The sequence below is a fragment of the Caretta caretta genome, chromosome 1 (genome assembly GCF_965140235.1).
Source record: "Caretta caretta isolate rCarCar2 chromosome 1, rCarCar1.hap1, whole genome shotgun sequence".
In the NCBI taxonomy this organism is placed as follows: domain Eukaryota; kingdom Metazoa; phylum Chordata; order Testudines; family Cheloniidae; genus Caretta; species Caretta caretta.
This window is the reverse complement of record NC_134206.1, coordinates 347,939,645-347,960,313: the sequence shown is the minus strand read 5'-3', so window position 1 is coordinate 347,960,313 and position 20,669 is coordinate 347,939,645. Positions and strand designations below refer to the sequence as shown.

Here is a 20,669-nt window from a genome sequence, read left to right as displayed (position 1 = left end):
AGAAAAGTGAGCTCTCCTTTGATTTCCCCAGGTCCCAGAATCTTGGGGTGGCTCTGATGGGCCAGTTTGAGTGGAGGAGGAACTCAGAGGGACAGAATGATATTTTAATTGTTAATAGGCATGTTTACAAATTCAAGGCTCAGTTTCACTCTGTGGCTCACAGGAACAGTGTGGGGATAAGATGAGTCCAAAATATAGATTCATGAAAAGAAACATCTAGAAAACCATAAGGCCAGCAGAAGAGTTTCCTTCCCCCCGCCCCACACAATTTCAAAGGAAACAGCGTTTCTGGTGAAACACTCAGAGTGCATATCACAACCACGCTGCAGCTAGCCCATCACAATGTAACAGCCTACTACTGCTGCTACTATAACCTAATGGATTTACTCCTTTGGCTCAAGTGGTAGCAATGCGGGGTATGGCGCTGAAGAGCCTTGCTTCAAATCCTAGTCATGACTTAGAGGAAGCAGAAGTCAAACCTGAGTATTGCAGCATTATCTACTGCATGAGAACCAGGACGTGAAAGTGATTAGAAAGAAAAGTGAATTTGACCGTTCTGTACTCACATTAGCCAAGCTAAGAGAAATACAAAAAGTAAACAAACAGGAAAAGGAAGTTGGATGCTCTACAGGTATTAATCCAAAGTGCTATTACCCAGGTAAACATTTTAAATCTGTGGGTTTTTAAACTTCTTTTTCATTCGTGATGTTATTTAACAATAAAATACAGTTAAAAAGTGGCATTAATAGGATCTAGTCTAGTTGTAGGGGAAACAAGTCCTCAAGAGGTTTCATACAAAAGCAAGAAAATGCCATCAGAACATACAGAGCCCAAATGAAGTGCGTTAAACCTGAAGGGTCTGTCTGGCAGCTTGCACAGGCATTTAAACCCATGCACCCAGGGGGAGAAATGCTGCCAAAGCAGAGCAATAGCCATTTATACCCACTTTCCCCGCCTGCACAAGGGGCGGGTCACAAGGGGCACAAGGGCCAGCTCCGGAGCCATACCCCACATACATCCCTTGGCAGAAATGGATTCAGTTACATGTCTATGAATTTTTACCAGACCACATCCCCTTTAACCCTACTGAACAAGTTGACAAAGTGGTTTAAAAAGCAACGTCTGTGCAACAGGTCACGGATGCAGAAGCCAGGCAGCCAGCCTCTCTGCAAGCTCTGCATTCAAATATATGAAGGGAAAAGGGTCTCTTGTGGCCAAGCTTGGCTAGAAGAAAGTATAAATGGCTTTACTACTGCACACAGGTGGGTTATGGACTTCCCCCACCACCACCACCTTCCTCTGAAGACGCATACAGAGGTGGGACGCTGGCTTGAGTGGGGGCCTTGTGCAATCGCAAATGCTGGCTTCTCAGAGACAAGGTAGTCTCAGCCCCAGCATTCAGTATCTACTCTTCTTGCAGTCCTTCAGGCTAGAGCAAGCTCCTTTTAGCTGACAAGCTCAGCCCCGTTCCCTTCCTCCCCAGCTCCCTGGCAAGCTCTGCAATGAGAACATGCACCTCTGTTGACTGAGGGTGTGTGTGTGTGTGGTGGGGGGGGGGGGTGTTAACCCCTTTTCTGCCACTCACCAAACAGGATCTGTATCTCAGGACAGCATTTTGGGATCTAAGCTTTCTACAGCAGGAATCAGCCTGGAGGGAGAAGAGAAAAATGGACCGAATTAGCAGCATGAGGCATCAAATGAAGTCAGCAAGCAAAAATAAAGGTAGACCGTAAGGTTTCTTTATAGCGGTGAAGCCACTGAAGCAGAGAGATGTGGCAGCCCATACGGTAGCGACTAAGGAATGATTTATCACACCTGGTTGGATAAAGTTCTGCCAGCATAGCTGGGTTGTTGGCTAGAAGTGTTAGCTAGGCCGGCAGAACCCTCACTGTAAACGCAACTTAGGTGACAGAAGCACTCTTCTGTCAACGTGGCTAATGTCATTCAGGGAGGTGGCGGCGTTATGTCAGCAGAAGAACTCCTTCTGTTGGCATATGCAGCGTCTACACTAGGGGGCTATGCCGGCATAGCTATACTGACGTAGGCTCTGCAGTGTAGACACGGACACAGTTACAGTCCGCCATGAATTTGTCTATGATGCAATAACTAGAACAGAGCCAAACTTGCTGGTTTCGGTTCCTGTGGGTCTGGACTGACATTTGAGTCGGGCTCAATTCATGTGGTTTTGTTCTAAGATTTGGGCTGATTTGAATCCAGCAGAGTGAATGCGGATGCTCACAATGAAACCGGGCAGTTCAGTTAAGCTCTTTGTGTTGCTGATCAACTGGAGGATTCATTCAACCCTGGAACATAGCCAGTGCCATCCTAGATCAGTCTAGTGGTCCATAAAGTCCAGTATCTTAATGACAGTACAAGGTGCTTCAGAAGAAGGAGCGCATACCCCCGAATAACCTACCAGCTGCAGCCTACAGATTGGATAAAAGCCATGCTGTCCTTGCGACTGCATCATCGATATGGAGCCAAGTTTTATAGCCCAGATCAGGCCCTGTATCCAGAATTCAAACACCAACACTTAACTGAACTTTTTCACATTTCCACAGAAAATAGTTTGCTTTGGCTCAAGAATTGGGTTGGGTCTTTGCTCCTCCACCCTTCCTGCTACCTTATAAATCTGCATGGAGGTTAGGTTCCAGCTGCGTATGAAATTCACAGATCCTGAGGAGGGCACTAATGCAAGGATGGGGATCTGCTCGGCTTCCTCCAAATTCCAGGAAATAGTCACCAGTAAACCTGCAGAGGGAACGGATCAAACAGGTTTCAGCCTGACCCCAAAAGCCTCATTCTTCTGCATAGGGATGTGCCCCCAAGCCTCAATCTGATATATGGGGCACCACGTTGCTGGGGAACAAATCTATATAGTGTCACGATTCCCACAGAAACCAAGATATTAAGGCAGATTGATGTCAGTGGGGATGAGGTGCCTAAATACCTTTGAGGACTTGGGCCCATGTCCCTATAGGACTGGAGACGCCATCAGTTGGCACAGGTCGGTTTTAACATAATGCATATGGAAAACTGCCAGTTGCTAATGGCGAGACAGGTAAGGAGTTGTGATTAAAGCTCCTGATTGGCTGAGAACTACACACATCCTATTATTTTTGATCCTCTTTCTCTCCCACCTAACCTGCTTGTCCCATCTACCTATCAGTTGTTGTCTTTTAGACAATAAGCTCTCTGGGGCAGGGACAGTGGTTGAAGCCACTCAATGCTCCCGCAGTATAAATATTAAATAATAATAAATGATGGGACAGCAGAAAAGCAGGTTCTACAGCATCAGTCTGAAGATGGAGGCTCCCACCAGCCACCATTTCAAAGAGTGCGATGCAGGACAATTAGCTGCTACAAAAACCTTTAAAGAAAGCCAGTTGGGGCACAGAATTGACCTCCATAAACTTCAGAGTTTGAGATGGAATCTGAGCAATTTCCTTGATCTTTTATTGCCCTGGTTAAACAACATATTGGGGCAATTTTTGTTTTTGTTTTTACAGTCTCTTAAACAAATGAATTGCAAGCCCCATAAAGTGTATGAGCCTGAGCCTCTGGTCTGTTATACCCGGTTTAGGGCGTTTTAACTTCACTGGAGTCAAGGGAAGTGCCATGGTCTAATTCCAGTGTCAGAGAGAAGAGAATCAGGTCCTTTATATTTATGGTATCCCCAAAAACTGAGCATCACTCATCAACATTCCTCCATTGTGTGCATTTTTAGGAAGTCTCTTTCTTTTTATGGGGAACAATTTTGGGGATAAGAAAGAAAGAAAGAAAGAAAGAAAGAAAGAAAGAAAGAAAGAAAGAAAGAAAGAAAGAAAGAAAGATCAGCCAGGTTTGTCCATAAAGGACAAGATTCAAGGGAGCAAGGTCTGAAACTGACCACACCCTAATTTACTGACATCAGATTCTTTTTTATTGTCTGTTTGTGTTTCTTATTTCCTATTTTCAGAAACGTTAAGGCCCTAAGTTTGCAATTGCTCACACATGCATCAAGTTACTCACCGCCATGGCAAATGGAATCACAGTCTATCGTAAGCAAGAAGCCTTTATTACAGGAACTAACTAGGAACTTCAGACAACTGAACAGATTTCTACACAACTTAAGCCTCAGCTTTGTTCCTAGTAAACAAAAAATGATCATCCCTTGACTAGAACTCCATACAGCACTGGGAAACATCTAGGGGCTGAATAATATATAGCAAATAAACATATTGTTGCACCGCCAGGTGCGCTTACAGGGTCAGGGCGTGAGTTTGTATTTAAGGGTTTGCTGGTTTTCCAGTCACACGTGTTCATAATTCACTGGAAGGAATGTTCCAGCTCTTCCATTTCACTTTGAAATGTCTACGTGAAAATGCAGGCAAAGAATTTTTCTCCCCCAGAGGCAGACATACTTTTCTAGAAGGTTCTTGTTAAAATCATCCCAAAACCTTGAGATATATCTGGTTAGTTGGGTTGAAGGGGGCCTAGATTAGAGTCAAGCATGTGTTTTTCTTGCATGATAGGGTCAAGATTGCAGGGTCAAAAGTTTACAGGGCTGTTTTGAACGTACTTTTTATTGTAATAGATTTTTTCCTGTGATGCAAATAGGATATTGAAATGGTGTTTGTAAATAAATATTACCGTATTCATTTTCACAGTCCGTAAACTGCCTGCGATAAATTGATGGCCCGTGAGCCGCTAGAGTGGTTAAACTGCATGTGAGCGACAACAGCAGCTCAGAATTCAAAGGGCCAGGTCCTAAGATGCCGTAAATCAGCATAGCTCCACTTACTTCAGCGAAGTTCTGCTGGTTTACACCAGCCACCAGTCTGGCCCAAAGATCCTGATACCAAGCTCTAGGAGGTTAGGAGTGGGATTAGCCTCTTCCATGCCAGCAACGGTTTTGGAGGAGGTCAGAGATCACCTTAGTCACTACATCAAATTCTTGAGAAATCCCAAGGCTGTTGCAAACCTCTGTGAAATCCATTCAGCAGCTCCTCCAAGGACCTACTGGGCACATCTAGGGCTATAATTAAAGCCACCCAAAACCAGTTATTGATAAACTAAACACTAACTCAGTCTGAACAGACTCAAGCGACTCTGGCTTCTCTCTGCTGTGTTATCTGCAGGATTGGCCCTTCCACCAATATATTAAATTGCTCATACTTGTTAAGAAATAATATCATGACCACGGGTCAGCAGCAGCAGCATCTGAATGCATCCCAAGAACTAAAACATAACTCCATTAACTGGCAGCAGTTGTAGGCTGTTATCCCCTTGGTAGACTAGTCACTAGAAGGGGGCCATGGCACATATTTTACAAGAGTGTTAGTATAACATGCCAGAATACGCAGCATTGGCAAGTCACAGCTCTACCTGCAATAAGTAGACTATAGCAGAGAGGGGGAAATGTAATTCATACACATTCGATTTGTCACCCAAGTTCAAATCCTCAAGCATTCTGTGAACAGCCCTAGATGTCATCTTCCAGCAACAGAAAATTAAATTCTCCAGAACAGCCAAGATCAAAGGCAGGGCACCCCACATACAAGCTGATACCCCGTGGTCTAGCTCTCATAATAATAAATCAGCAGGCATAGCCCTGCACTTGAAGGCAAAGCTAGAATAAATAGGTGTGGGGCTAGTGAACCTGAAATGAGCCATTCTGTGCCATGCGCTTGGCTGAGCAGCCTAATTGAAATCAAGGAGTCTGGTATTCTGCTGCTCTACACCTTCCTTGTGTAGTCAGTTCTCACCTGTGCAATGTGGGTGTGGAAATGCTGCCAAAACAGAGTGGTAGCATCTTATACCTTTTGGACAGGTGCAAATGATATAAGCGCACGGCAGTGGAGAATTAGGCCCAATGCCTGGACCTCACGCACCTTGTCTCTCTAATATCCTGGGACCAACATGCCTACAATGAAACTGCATGAATAAGGATTACTCAGATTAGGAAACATCTGCAGATTTAGGCCCAAAATAAGCAGCAATCCTGCTAGTATAAGCCAGGTGCTAATGCGTATCAAGCGTGGTACTTGAAGCTGGGCTCTTGCATGGGAAAGGCACAAGCTGGAAGTGGAAAGCAGGGGCTGGGGGAGGAAAGGTCTCTGAACACCATTCCCCAGCCTCGGAGCTGATGGAAGGTTTCCCAGGTCTGCGGAATGCAGGAAAGGGGAAGATCATGCATTTGGAGCCCCGAGAGCAGATTTGGGATTACGCTTCCACTCGGGCAAACTGCACATTTTAGTGGAAGGAGGTTCTCATCCACCAAAGGGCTGCAGGCCACATCTCAGCAACCATCTCTGATCTGAGGATGAAATGGGAGGCTCATCCCAGCTTCCTAGAGAATCTCAGTTATGGAGGGGACAAGTAAATCCACAGCATCCGCACCAAGTAAAGGAAAATTGAAAAGGAGCAAAATGATGCACTAAGAGGCCCTCCATCCTACAAGCCATTTAAGCAGACTGATTATGGTAGATCCCATAGTCTGTTTACAATACTTATATGGCCCCCATCATCACCATAGTGTCAGAGCACATGAACTGAGCCTCATAACACTTCTGTGGGGTAAGGAAATGCTATTATGCCCATTTTACAGATGGGGAAACTGAGGCACAGGGCGACTAAGTGTCTGGCCCAAGGCCATATAGGGCGTCTGTGGCAGGGCAGAGGCTTGAACACAGGTCTCTTGAGTCCCAGGCTAGTGCCCCAACCACTGGATCATCCTTCCACCATAGCCTGGGGAAAAAAGGAAAGGGCCTCCTCTTCCAAAGCAGGGTGTTACATGTTTTTGTAGCAGGACAGATCAATCGTGTCACTGGGAAAAAAAAAACAGATTCCCACATGGGGCAAATTAACCCAGCTCCGGTCACCAGAGGAAATAACTGACATTTTGCCTTAGACCAAATTGTTACCATCCAACAGCTGTCCAATGCCCCCTCTCAGCTGGGACCTGTCACCTAAGTTTGTCAAGTGGTACTGACTGGTCCCCCTGGCCAGCAAGACTCCCAGAGCAGAACAAAACGCATCTCTGGGGCTACAGCTTCCCGGGTCCACCATTTCTTAAACCAAAAGTCACAGAGGGAAGGAGGACACACAAGAAAGGCTGATGGACACTTAGAGACCCGCTGAAGGGCTCCCATGCAATTTCCACTAGGGCTGAGTGGGAGCAGCTGATGGTTCCCAGCTCCATGGTCAGTTGCACAGATGTCCACGTCCCAGAAGCTCCCAGCACAGCTGCTGCTACGTTTCAGCAAAGAGGCAGATAGTTAAATAGGCCAATAGACTGCCTGTCGGGGTGCTCTCTTGGTAACCCGACTGAGGCATGTCGGTAGAGGAAGCCTGCGCTGCTGCTTTCCATGATGACCTGTTTTGTGCACTTGGAGCGTCGCTCCATCTAGTCCAACAGCTCCAGCGGAGGATTTGGCCCCCCACTCTCCAGACATGCAAATCCAGTGCCTCCCCCCGCACCACGCAGTGGAAGGATTTTAAAAGCTGTCTCTAAGGAGCGTTATCTCCACGGAGAGACACGTTCTGGAGCAGAGCCCACTTAAACGGCAGAGTCAGCAACGGCCAGAAAGGGCTGCCCCTTGCAGAAGGGCTGATTCCCTTTCTCTCAGAGCGAGGACTCTGAGAAAGGATTGGGGTTTTAAAATGCCATTGATTCCCTGATTTAAAGGGGCTGCACTGCCTGGTACTGTTTAGATGGGAGGAGACTGCTCAATAAAGGAAGATGGAGTAAGCACTGAATGAGGAGGCCGATTTTGTGCTCCAGCACCCAGCTGAAGGTGCCTGCATTGTTGAGAGGCAGTGACCCAGGAGGGCTGGCAGCCTCCCTGTCCCATGAACTGGAGGGTGAGACCCCACAGCTATTGTCTCCCCAGGGACACCAGAAAACATGGGAAAAGCAGCTGCATTAGCATTTCAATGAGCCCCATGAGAATGTGTCAGCTGCTCACTAATGGGGGATTTATAGGGTTCTCCGTTCAGGGGGAGGGAGCCTCGGGGTGCTCTCCCCAGCCCAGTGGATTCCACTCCATCACGTCTGCTGTTAGCAAGAGATCGCCTTTTGAGCAGCCCACTGTTATTCCACTCCTCTTATCCCAACTGCAAGTGAGTAGTGGCTCCTAACTGAGGCAAGCTCAGCAAGGCTCCTACCAGCTGAGACAAAAGTGTCGGTCCCATTTCCGCACCTTCGGCCGTTCTGAAGCTTACGGACAAGGAAGTTTCCCAACAGGTGAGATCCAAGAACCGACACATGGGGGGACCCTGCTAGTGGGCAAAGCCAGCTCTAATATTCAGCAGATGCAACATCCTGCTCTGCCTTTTTGCTACAGCCGTGGGAGATTCCTTTTTCTCTCAGCCCCTTCAATGAATATTATGAAGCCACAGACGTCCTTTGCCAGAGCTAAACGAAAAACCTCATTAGCTGGCAGCAGTAGTGGGCTGTTCTCCTCTAATGGACCAGCACTAAAGGGCAAAGTGACACATACTTTGCCAGCATGTTACCATAATCTCCTTTTTTTGCCATTGCAACGGTTGCTCTGATTGTATCTAGTTAACCCCAAGTTTGTTTTCATTCATTGGGCCTCAAGAAACACTAGCACGCAGGGATACATTGAACCATGTTGGATTATAAGGTTATTCACAAAAGGGGGAAAATCTGCAAATTTCTGAGTGCTACACAACTCTTCATGAAGGTTATAACACTCGGGAAGAGTCCTCTGCCATTTTATAAAGGCCGCAGGAGTGGAGAGAAAGAAGAGAGGATGAAATCATGCATAGCTTGAGGAACTAGGACTTGACTAGAGGCAGGAGTAGGAATCCTGTACTTAGAAACACCACAGGAGGAGACATCCTCTGCTGTCTCTACTCCAGATTGTAGTGACTCCACGTGCATCAAGTTTCCACACACAAACGCAATTAAGAATATGCTCTTTAAAAAACCGAAAGAAATTCCAGAACTTAAAACTTCATTGTGATAGATAAGGTTGTAAATATAGTTATGGCAGGATGGTGCTGTTACACATAGTCTTACAAGTTCTTTTTCTTAGCCTTGGAGCCATGTATAATCTTTGAAGAAATGTTTCATTGTGGTTAATGTTGCATTACACTTTTTGGGGAGCTGTGGCAAGCAGCAAGGAAGTTTGCTATCTGCCTTAATCTCTCTAACTAGCATTGATTTTGGGGACAAAGTTGCTTCCTGGGGACAAAGCAGTGATTTTGGAGCTGAGATTTCCAAATGAGGGGTTTTTCTGCATATGCTGTTTGTGACCACCTCTGTTCAAGGACTGATATATACAATGGAAACAAACAAATTGCACTAAGAAAATACCCTGACTCCTTGTCATTGATTTCTCCTCCAATGGGAAACTGACTTGCAAGAACTCAGTAAAGGCTACTGCTCTGCAGAGGGGCAGCTATACATACCTACTCATTTAACATCAGAATCCCCAGGAACAGTTCAGGTCCCAATACCAACATTAATGCTGGTCTCTTAATCCTGGCCACCCTCTCCAGTTTAACACTCAGCTAGGAGCTCCAGTATCAGGAGAAAAGCAGCATACTATGATCCAGCATAGGGGAATCTTGAACCAGCTCTACACCACCCACTCTTCTGGCCTATGGGGTGTGCTTCACAAATATAATAGGACTCTGAACTCTACCACTTTAAAAATACTTGCAACTACTTTATCCTATCACTGTCATGGGGCATCTGCAACCCTATGCTGGTAAGGCTTCTGGGTTTTGTTGTTTTTTTTTGTGGTGGGGGGTATTCATTTCATTTTTCCAGGTTTATTTTTAGTGATTTGAGCATTATGTAGGTGACCAAAAATCAGGAGACTATGGGGTTCTTTGTATATACTGGAATGAATAACCTCAGTAATCGCTTTGTAATGTTTGTGTAATGGCACAATATTAGAGCACACTAGGGAACCTTTAGTGCACACCAGCAGGGTCTACATTGATCAATTAATGTTCAACACATTAGTATGCTTTAGAAACCATACCCCGCATAATCCACATTACTGCTCCATGTAGACAAACCCTTAGATACTGGTGTTTGTTGGATAAACATTGATATATTTTTTTTAATTTGTGTCTCTGTGTGTGTGGGGTGGGGGGTATTTTATCAGTGTTTATTGGTTAACCTAAAATCAGAAGCCCTGCGTATTTGTTTTTCTGGAGCAGAGGTGAAAGGTCTCCCTCGCAGAGCGTGTGTATCTACAGAATCAGAGGTAGACAGATATTAGAGACAAGGAGATCAAGAGAGGGGAAAAAGAGAGAGAGAGTGGAAAGTTAATTGGTCAACTGATTGACTACTTAGCTAAGAGCCAGATTCTGCAGCCTCTATTCATGTTGAGTGCTTTCCAAAGAGTCGCTCACAAAGAAAAGTGCGGCTCCGCATGTTTAAGGGAATTGGAACTGGTCCTAGGAAAAGAGGAACCCTATTGTTTAACCCTCATGAACAGGGTCCAGTTACGGGGCCCCGTTCCGATCTCACTTATGGTGACACAATTTCAGGGGCTTGAGTAACTCCAGATTTACTCCGAGGTAAGATGAGAACCAGGCCCACAGCTTTTAAAGGAAGACTGGAACCGGTGACGCTCCACGTGTCTTGCTGCTGTGTTTGAGCAGGTATAATGGAGCCCTGGCCCTCAGCTGTGGCCTCTTGGCACAGCTGCGATAGAATTAATCCTGGCCTCGCTGAGCTGTATCTCTGCTTTTCTTTCCTACTTAAAGGTCAAACAACACAAAAGTCACATTTGTTTTTAACCAGAAAGGGTCTTTTCGAAAGCTGAGGCACTTCCCCACTTCGATGCTCTTCGATCACTCGCTGCTTGGATTTTGCTCATTGTCAATTTCATTTCTTAGCCCGCATGCCAGCGTTTTTGGGGCTGCCCAGCGATGCTCAAAAAATAATCCGTTCTCGTCACCATTTAAACATGACGGGCCTGTTCCGTCAATACCTCGTGTCACCTTTTATACCAGTGTAAACAGGGCACAAAATGCTCCCACTCTGGGGTGGCAATGTTTTACACCCACTTAGCACTAATGCAAATGGCTAAGAAAGGTGCAAGTCAGTGGAGAATTGGTCCAACGGTCATCTAGTCATTAGGTTTTTATCGAAAGGTTAAAAGACAGTGAACACAGGGTAGGAATAAATGGTCAGTTTTCCCCATGGAAAGGGGTAAATAGCTGTGTCACTGTACGGGGACCTGTGCTGTTCAACATATTCATTATTGATCTGGAAAGGGCAGTGAACAGTGGAGTGGTAAAGTTTACAGACAATACAAAATTAGTCAAGATAGTTTCATCCAAAGCTGATTGTGAAGAGCTACAGGGGGGGTGTCACAAAACTGGATGACGGGGCAACAAAATGGCAGATGAAATTCAACATTGAAAAGTGCAAAGTAATGCACATTGGAAAACATAATCCCAACTATATATATATAAAACGATGAGGTCTAAATTAGCTGTTCCCACTCAAGAAAGAGATCTGAGAGTCACCATAGATAGTTCTCTGAAAATTTCAGCTCAGTGTCCAGCAGTGGTCAAAAATAGTTAGGAACTATTGGGAAAAGGATAGAAAATAACACAGAAAATCATAATGCCACTATATAAATCTGTGGTGCACACCATGAACACTGTGTCTGGTTCTGGTTTCCCCTCTCAAAAAGGATATAGTGGAACTGGAAAAGGTTCAGAGAAGGGCAACAAAGATGATCAAGGGTTTGAAATGGCCTCTGTGAGAGGAAAGACAAAGAGATTAGGGCTGTTAAGGTTAGAAAAGATGACAGCGAAGGGGAGATATGATAGATGTCTATAAAATCATGAATGGTGTGGACAAAAAAGTGTTATTTACCCTTTCCCACAACACAAAAACCAGGGGTTACGTAATGAAATTAATAGGCAGCAGGTTTAATTCAAATAAGAGGAAGTACTTTTTCACACAACCCACAACTAACCTGTGGAACTCATTACCAAGGGTACTAGATAAATTCATGGAGGATAGGTCCATCAATGGCTATTAGCCAGGATGATCAGGTTTGCAACCCCAGGCTCAGGGCAACCCTAAACCTCTGACTGCCAGGAGGGGAAGATAGGTGGATCACTTCAAAATTGCCCTGTTCTGAACACTATCCCTGAAGCTCTGGTACTGGCCACTGTCAGAAGACAAGGAGGACTTGTGGCACCTTAGAGACTAACAAATTTATTTGAGCATAAGCTTTCGTGAGCTACAGCTCACTTCATCGGATGCATTCAGTGGAAAATACAGTGGGGAGATTTATATACACAGAGAACATGAAACAATGGGTGTTACCATCCACACTGTAAGGAGAGCGATCAGGTAAGGTGAGCTATTACCAGCAGGAGAGCGGGGGGAGGTGGGGGCAACCTTTTGTAGTTGCTGGTAATAGCTTACCTCACCTGATCACTCGCCTTACAGTCTGTATGATAACACGCATTGTTTCATGTTCTCTGTGTATATAAATCTCCCCACTGTATTTTCCACTGCATGCATCCGATGAAGTGAGCTGTAGCTCATGAAAGCTTATGCTCAAATAAATTGGTTAGTCTCTAAGGTGCCACAAGTCCTCCTTTTCTTTTTGCGGATACAGATTAACACGGCTGCTACTCTGAAACCTGTCAGAGGACAGGATACTGGGCCAGATGAATCATTGGTCTGACCCAATATGGCCGTTCTTATGCTATGTTCTTATTATTATCTTAATATGGTAGCACCTAGGAGTTCCAGTCACAACTGAGGTCCCATGGGTACTAGGAGCTGTACAAACACAGAATAAAAAGATGTCTCTTACCCCCAGGAGTTTACAGGCTAAGCAGATGACAAGCACATAGGTGAATACAACGGACAGAAGGGGAGATGGTACCAGTGAGATGAGAGTGAAGAGCATATATTGATCTATTTTAGACACCACTACAGCCTTCATTACTATCGTGCCTGAGCATCTCACACTCTTTAATGCGTTTGTGCTCACAACCCCCTCTTCGAGGTAGGGCTGTGCCATTATTCCTACTGCACAGATGGAGACAGAGAGAGAGAGAGAAAGTGACTAGTCCAGGGTCACACGGCAAGTCTGTGGCAGGGCAAGAACTCGAAGCCAGATTTCCTAAGTCCTAGGCTAGTGCTCTAACCATTGAACCATCCTTCCTCTGCTACAAGTTGCTTCCCAGCCAGCTGCCTGCCCATCCTCTGGCCAAGAGGAGCATGAGCGGTCTAGTAGACCTGGCACGGGAGTGAGAGCAAGAGGTTCTTGCCTTCTAACTAACCTCAGCTCCCATTCCCTCTCTGGCAAGCCACTGAACCTGTCTGCCCCCTGGCCCAGGGGCCAAGCTGTGGGTGGCTTGGCGGGTGACAGATGAGAGGAGGCAATGGGCTCCTGGAAAGAGGAGCCCATTGCCTCCATCCCTGGCACTGCCCCATGTAGAGATGCTGGGAAGGACCCCGACACATACAGGTTCCAAGGACTACCTCTAGCATGGGTTGTGGGAAGGGCTGGGGGGGTACACTAGCGAGCGGGGTAGGGAAGGATCTCTGGAACAGCCGGCTATCCAGAGGGGTGTCGGAGGCCGTCGGGTTGCGGTGGGATGTGTTTGGTATCGATGGGGACCAATGCTTTCTCCCCACCCTGTCTTGCTTCTGGTCCATCCGCTGGTGCTGGCTCCGGCTCCTCCCTGTCTCACCAGCTGCCCGTCTTAGGAGAGATAGGAGGGCTGCCTGCCACCGCAGCCTCCGGCGGGCTGAAGTGGAGGCACGGCAGAGGAATCCCAGAGGCCTGCATGACACCCCAGCTCAGTGCTGGGGGAGCCATCTCATGGCTCACCTGAGATCCACCCTGCTAGACAGCCCTCCTTGTGGAGAGCACTGTTTACCGACTTCACTTACGGAGGGCTGCCACCTGGACCAATACGCCGGGGACTGAACCGGGAAACTCCCGAGCTGAACAGCCTGAGCAAGAGCCAGGGTCTCTAGCCGAGCTCTGCAGCAGACCCGTATCCTCTGTGGCTCCGGCAGGGACACGCAACACGCACTGACCAGTGAGTTACGCTCCATACCTGCTGAGACTCACCAGGACGCTCTCCATTGGCCATGGGTCTAGAGAACCTCAGACAATGCTCCTGCACCAAACCTTTTTAAATGGCCATTCTGTGCCGACTCCTGCCCAAGCAGCCAGGCCTGCATCTCCTACAGCAGGAAGCTGGGACCCCCTAAACCAGTGGGTTCTCAACCAGGGGTATATGTAACCCTGGAGCTACACAGAGGTCTTCCAGGGGGTACATCAACTCATCTAGATAGTGGCCTAGTTTTACAACAGGCTACATAAAAACCACTAGCAAAGTCAGTACCAACTAAAATTTCATACAATGACCTGTTTGTACTGCTCTGTATACTATACACTGAAATGTAAGCGCAATATTTATATTCCAGTTGATTTATTTTACAATTATCTGGTAAAAATGAGAAATAAGCAATTTGTCAGTACTAGTGTGCTGTGAGGCTTTTGTATGTTTATGTCTGATTTTGTAAGTAGTTTTTAAGTGAGGTGAAACTTGGGGGTACGCAAGACAATTCAGACTCCTGAAAGGGGCATTTGGCTGCACCCTGAAGAATCAGCTGTCTCGCCCTCCCTGTGCTCCTCGGCCCGGCTCTGGGAGCAATCAGGGTGAGGTTATGTTGCAGGACGGAGCTGGAGCACAGCCCCACCTCAGAACGGCTAAAGAGCAAGGAACAGATCTGGAACTCTGTGCTCGTTTCACAGTGACCACTAATCTGAAGCCACGTCCAGCCATTACCACACTGGGAAGGATTGAAGCTGGCACCTAGGAGGGAGACTGGCTCTGTTGCAACACAGTTGTCTGAGATGGGTTTGGAGATGCCCAAGTGGCAGCCTGTAGCTTGGAATGCTGCCATGGACTGCAGGGCAGTACGCTCAGGAATGGCAACCACTCCGCCTGCAAAAGGGTGCACCATTGACCCCCACAGCCTCCCAGATACTAGCCAGTGCAGAAGTGGGATGGGGCCCTGGACTCCTCTCTTCCAGCCATGCCCCCTCTGGGGTGAGAAGTGCCTCAGTACATGCTAGCCAGCCCTCTCCTGGGCCCGAAGGAGTTCCAGCAGAGCCCTCTGCAGATGGGCCATCAGATGGGTTTGACACCAGGACCTTCAGCACAAGTGAACCTGGGCCCTGCTCAGGCCAACAGGACCTAAGCAGTAAGTCCATTCACTGGCAATTGTAGTAGACTCCTATCCCCTGAGGTGGGCCAGCCACCAAAGGTGGAACAAAGAGTCACTCTCCTGTAGCATGCAATAGTCTGTCTCCTCCATAATGCACCCTCTCCCCATGCACCCACCCAGCAGCAGCTGACCCTTGACACGTTGGGTTGTTTTTGATGTACAAATATAGGGCCCCCATCTCACACGTTAATCACTGGCTTCCAACTGTGGCATTGGCCAGATGTTTCTCAGTGTGGGTCTCTCATTCTACAGCAGATTGGCAGCTGTTCCCACAGTGTAAAAGATGAAGTTATACCCCCAACAGCCCAGGATCCGCATTCCTCATTCACAAGCTCATTCCCCAGCGGTTTGCGAGATGTACAAATCAGATGACACACAGCGCCGTGCAGTTCGGTCCCAAACAACGGCGAGATGTTACCCACCGTTCTTCTACCTTTTCAGCAGATAGTGAATCGTAACATGATTTTGCAAGAGAAAAGGTGTAATGAAATGCCAGACCTCACAGCACAACTGGTGTGACCGCTGCTGGACTTACTGTGTCCAGGTCTGGTAACCACAATTCAAGAGGAGCGTTGATAAATTGGAGAAGGTTCAGAGAAGAGCCACGAGAATGATTAAAGGGTTAGAAAACACGCCTTATAGTGATAGACTCAAATAACTCAGAACTTAGCCTTAACAAAGAAGGCTAAGGTGTTACTTGATTACAGTTTATAAATACCTAGATGCGGAACAAATATTTAATAATGGGCTCGTCAATCTAGCAGAGAAAGGTCTAACACAATCCAATGGCTGGAAGCTGAAGCTAGACAAATTCAGACTAGAAATAAGGCAGAATATTTTAACGATGAGAGTAATTAACCATTGGAACAATTTATCAAGGGTTGTGGTGCATTCTCCATCGCTGACAATTTTTAAATCAAGATGGGATGATTTTCTGAAAGATCTGCTGTAGGAATGATTTTGGGGGAGTTCTCTAGCCTGTGTTACACAGGAGATCTGAATAGATGATCACAATGGTCCCTTCTGGCCTTGGAATCTATGAAACTGCAGGTTAAACAAACTAGAGCGGGGGTTCACCACCTTTTTCTTTCTGAGGCCCCCAACATGCTATAAAAACTCCAGAGCCCAGCTGTGCCACATAACTGGTTTTCTGCATATAAAAGCCAGGGCTGGTATTAGGGGATAGCAGTCAGGGCAATTACCCAGAGACCCACAGTGGCCACAGGAGGTCCAGCAAAGCTAAGTTGCTCAGGCTTCGGCTTCAGCCCCGGGTGCTGGGCCCCAGCAAGTCTATTGTTGGCCCTGCTTGACAGCCCCCCTAAAACCTGCTTGTGGCCCCTCCAGGGGCCCCTGGGCCCCTGGTTGAGAACCACTGTACTAGATCCAAAACTTAATAAGAACAACAATTCTGGGAAAGGCAGGGCTGGTGTCAGCTTTGCACTGAAACACTGAGCACTGTCCTGGCATAGAAACCAGAGGGGTGAAAGCAGCACCCAGAAGCCTCCATTCTGCAGGAGATCAAGGTCCCCTTGTGCTAGGTGCAGAGAGGACAAGGCACAAGAAGTGGATTGAGGGGGAGGGGATATGGATCAGCAAAGACGGGCAAGTTTCCGTAAACAAGTAGCTACAGCTGGGCATCAATCTACTCTATCCCCCTCTTGGGCAGGGTTGTTCCCGGCAAGAAGTATACTAGTGCATTGCTCAGATTAGTTTTTAATGGTCTCCCACCACTTCCCGCAGGAGATTGTTCCACAGCCTCACAGCCAGGAAGATTTTCCTGACATCCCTTTAATCCTTCGTGCCACACTAGATCTCTCTCCCACCTTGGAGTTTACACCGTTCTGGTATTTCTATAGCATCAGCACACGAGCATATTACAATGTTTTTGCTCCTCGAACAAGTAGCAGCCTACTATGCTAATTCTTCTGTATTCTCCCAGGCGAGGTATTTCCAGTGGCCAGGTGGGAAAGGGTGGACTTCCCCGTTTTCTAATTCGGCCATAATGATCTGGCTCATGTGTTGCCACTGCCCTCTGCTGGATGAAATCAAAACTGTTCAACTGTGGCTCATAAGCTCTATACAGCTAACAGCAACTGGAGATTCTCTTTCAGTGGAAGGGGTAGCAGCCTGTGCTGTTGAGGCAGGAGAATCTGGGTTCTTTTCCCCCACTGCTGCTGGGCAACTCTGAGTGGCCGAAGCCTAAAGCATAGGAACAAACACGACGTTTCAGGTGAGCATGGATTTGTCCCTTTACTGAATGAGATGCCCCTGGCAACACTCAACCACCTCTTTGCTCCAACCCTATTCCCAGACTCACAATTACGGGCGATCTTGAATTCAGCTCACGGTCCAACTTTCTTTTCTGGTGGCCAGAGCCGGAGGGGAGGTGGCTTGCGATCCAGCCCTTCATTATGCCAATAATTGGAGGTCAGGCTGTGGCTGGGAGCCCTGAACATCACAAGTTCTGGGAGGCTCCTGTCAGTTACACCTTGGCAGATCTAGGGTAACTTCCCTGAGGCCAGTGCAGTTACTGAGGACAGACACCTGACTGACAGCACAGAATTGAGCCCAAGAAGTGCAATGACCATGCGTATTGCAGTGGCCGCGTGGCCCGGCCAGAATGAAGCTATGTGGCATCACATCAGCCCCCTAATACTATTTCCTCTCACACGCCAATAGCCGGGTGGAATATTTAGTTCGCTACGAGACTCTCAGAATAGCAGTGGCCTTATGGGCTGCTCTGTGGCTATTGTGACTTTGATCCAGGATTTGGTTTCAACACCTGTTATTTTACCAGCACCTTGGGCGTGTTTGGAAACTGAACGAAGGCCTAGTAAATCCAGCTCCTAGCTCTATCGAGGGGAGGTCGTCCTGGGCTCAGATTCAACCCTCTGCATCCTCCCCACCTCCCACCGCTGCCCCAGGGATCCCAGAAAGCATGGGCAACGTGGGGCAGCAATTCTTCACAGGGGTGAAGCTAGGGTCCACCCTCTCGACATGCAGTCCATGCAGCAGGGGCATCATCTGGGATCAATTCGAGGGGAAGGGCTCGTGCCAGCATATTGAACATTCGCTGTTGTCCAGAAATTCAATCATCTCATACGCGATTAGATTTTAGCCTGCAAAGCAGGGGAGGGGGAGGCAAAAAGTGGAAGACGTACTGGAGCACACAGGCCTGTGAAAAGTCCAGGGGTGGAGCGGGCGACCCCCTGGCCCCACAGCAAACCATGCCCCTGCCCTGCGAGCGCAGAACATTTCTATTAGACAATACTCCAGAGACACTGCCATTCAACATCAGTGCTAAGGCACTCCACGTCTCAGCAGAGTAATGTGCCTCCGGCACCCTAATGTGACCCAGGCTTTAAAGAAATCACCTCTGCTTCCACAGGCAAGCACGGATGCTTTCCCCCCAGCACTCCCGTCAGCATGGTGCATACCACAAACTGACAACTTGGGAAGAAAGTTAATGGGCCAGGCAGAGCCCAAGGGCTGCCGATCCCCCCGCACCCCCCATCCCTTTCCACTTATCTCATCCAATCCTTTGCTACATTTGTGTAAGAGCTTTTCACGACAGCGTTCATGGCACTGTAACGTGAGGGTTTGAAGAGCAACCTAACGGGCGGCATGGAGAGATTTATATTGCATGCAGAGAGCGCGCTAGACATAGGCCGTCAGGGGCACGAGTAAAACTTACCCGTGTGAAACTTTCACGTGTCGTATTTCCCTCAAGGTAAAGGAATGATACAATCATCAGAAGCCCTCAAATTCCTCTGTCCCGTGAGGAATTTGCACGGGTTCGGCTCCGTAATCCCCAAGCTACTGTAGCTCCAGACCGGAGATGTGCCGGTCGCGTGGGCTGGAGTCCAGGCCTCAGCGCAGTTGGAAGAAGTTATGAAGCAGGAGGAGGGGCCCCCTTTAGTCCTGGGAAGACGGCTGGCAGGGGATGGGCTGCACTTGGTGGAGGGGCCGTTTTCCCCCCTCATACTTTCAACAGGAAGGGGTGGGGGGAGATCTACCTCATGGGCAAAAATAAATCAATAAAATAGCTGCACGCAGCAGGAATGTCAGAGCAAGGGCTCCCTGCACAGCAGAGCGCCAGACCTGAACAGCTGCAGGGAAGGGAGGAGAGTGGGGCGGCGGGAACAGGTGAGGTTACAAGGGGGCAGAGGTAAGAAAGGCAACGGGAATGCAGCAGCAGGCTTGCCAGCAGCACTTTGCGCCTGATCCCACAAGGTCTTGGGGCGGCAGAGGGGGGCAGGGAGGTTCACTGTGCAGGGAGAATGGGCTATTTCTAGCAATCGGGGATGATTAGTATTAGCTGCAGCTCAAGGGGCAGATTCCATCTCGCGCAGTCAGAGCCGGACACTGCTTCCGTGCTGCACGGGTTGGGGATGGAGTGGGATACACCCTGAGAAGCACCTGGCCAGGCATTGAAATCAAACAGAATAGCCCTTTGCACTGTGGGTCTCAATCCGTGGGGCTGAAGGGCTTTGTAACCCTGGACTAAATAAGTCTCAACACCCCCTTTGAGGTTAGTTAACACTATCCCCATTTCACAGAGCGGAAAACTGAGGCTTCACCCAAACCTAGGAAGGTAACGTAGGAGTCCTAACTTTACACATTCAGACAATGCTAATCCCACTCTAGCCATGTGCACAGGTCTAATGATTTGTATTACAGCAGCATGTGTAAGGGGACTGTTGCCCCCTTACTAACATTCAGTGGGGGTGTTTTAGTTGCTAGCTCCCAGTACTAAAAGGGGAAGGGTTAATGGGAAATCAGGACCCTGAGACTGACAGCCCCCCAGGAACAATGGGGAGAGGCCAATGCTCCAGGTCAGCCTGAATGACAGGGCGGGCAGGCTAATCAGGGAGTCAGGAGGCCAGGGGGGTCCAGTCCTCCATGTGAGCTGGAATTGCCTGGGTCAGACAGAGGGGAGCCGAGCTAAGGAGAAAGCAGGGGCCCAGGCTGAGCTGGGGAGCAGAGCTGTGCCAGATCCAGAGGGACAAGAAAAGCAGCCCAGAGAGAGCAGACCCTGTCCTGGGAGCAGAGCTGCAGCCCCAAAGCCAGAGGCACAGCCCAGAGAGAGCAGACTTGCCCTGGGAGCAGAGCTGCAGCAACCAGAGCCAGAGGGGCCAGAGAAGCAGCCCAGGGAGCTGGAGGCAGAGCAGCAGCAGCCGTGCAGAGACCGAGTGGTGGAGCTGGGGCTGGAGCCGTCCGGAGCTAGGTGCGGTGGGCAGCTGGGGAGACCAAGGGGGACCCTGGGTTGTGGGCCCAGCACAGGGAGACACCTCAGCCAAGACGCTCTGCAGGCCAGGCTTGGATCGTAACCCCGATAGGGCGGGGGCGACACTGGGAAGAAGGGTCCTACCACTCAGAGCCTGAGAGCATGTGGCCACCACCAGAGCAAGCGTCC

General features: G+C 48.3%; 1 protein-coding gene across 1 annotated transcript in view; it reads right to left on the bottom strand.

Annotated features, from left to right (window-relative positions):
• Positions 1 to 19,112, bottom strand: part of LOC125636514 (collagen alpha-1(VII) chain-like) — an 83,267-nt gene extending 64,155 nt beyond the window's left edge. The window contains exons 1-2 of the mRNA XM_075126878.1: positions 18,948 to 19,112; positions 1,586 to 1,648 (exon numbers count right to left, since the gene is read on the bottom strand). The gene's annotated coding sequence lies outside the window, so the exon portion shown is untranslated. The remainder of the gene's footprint in view (positions 1 to 1,585; positions 1,649 to 18,947) is intronic.
• Between the last annotated feature and the right edge of the window lie 1,557 nt (positions 19,113 to 20,669).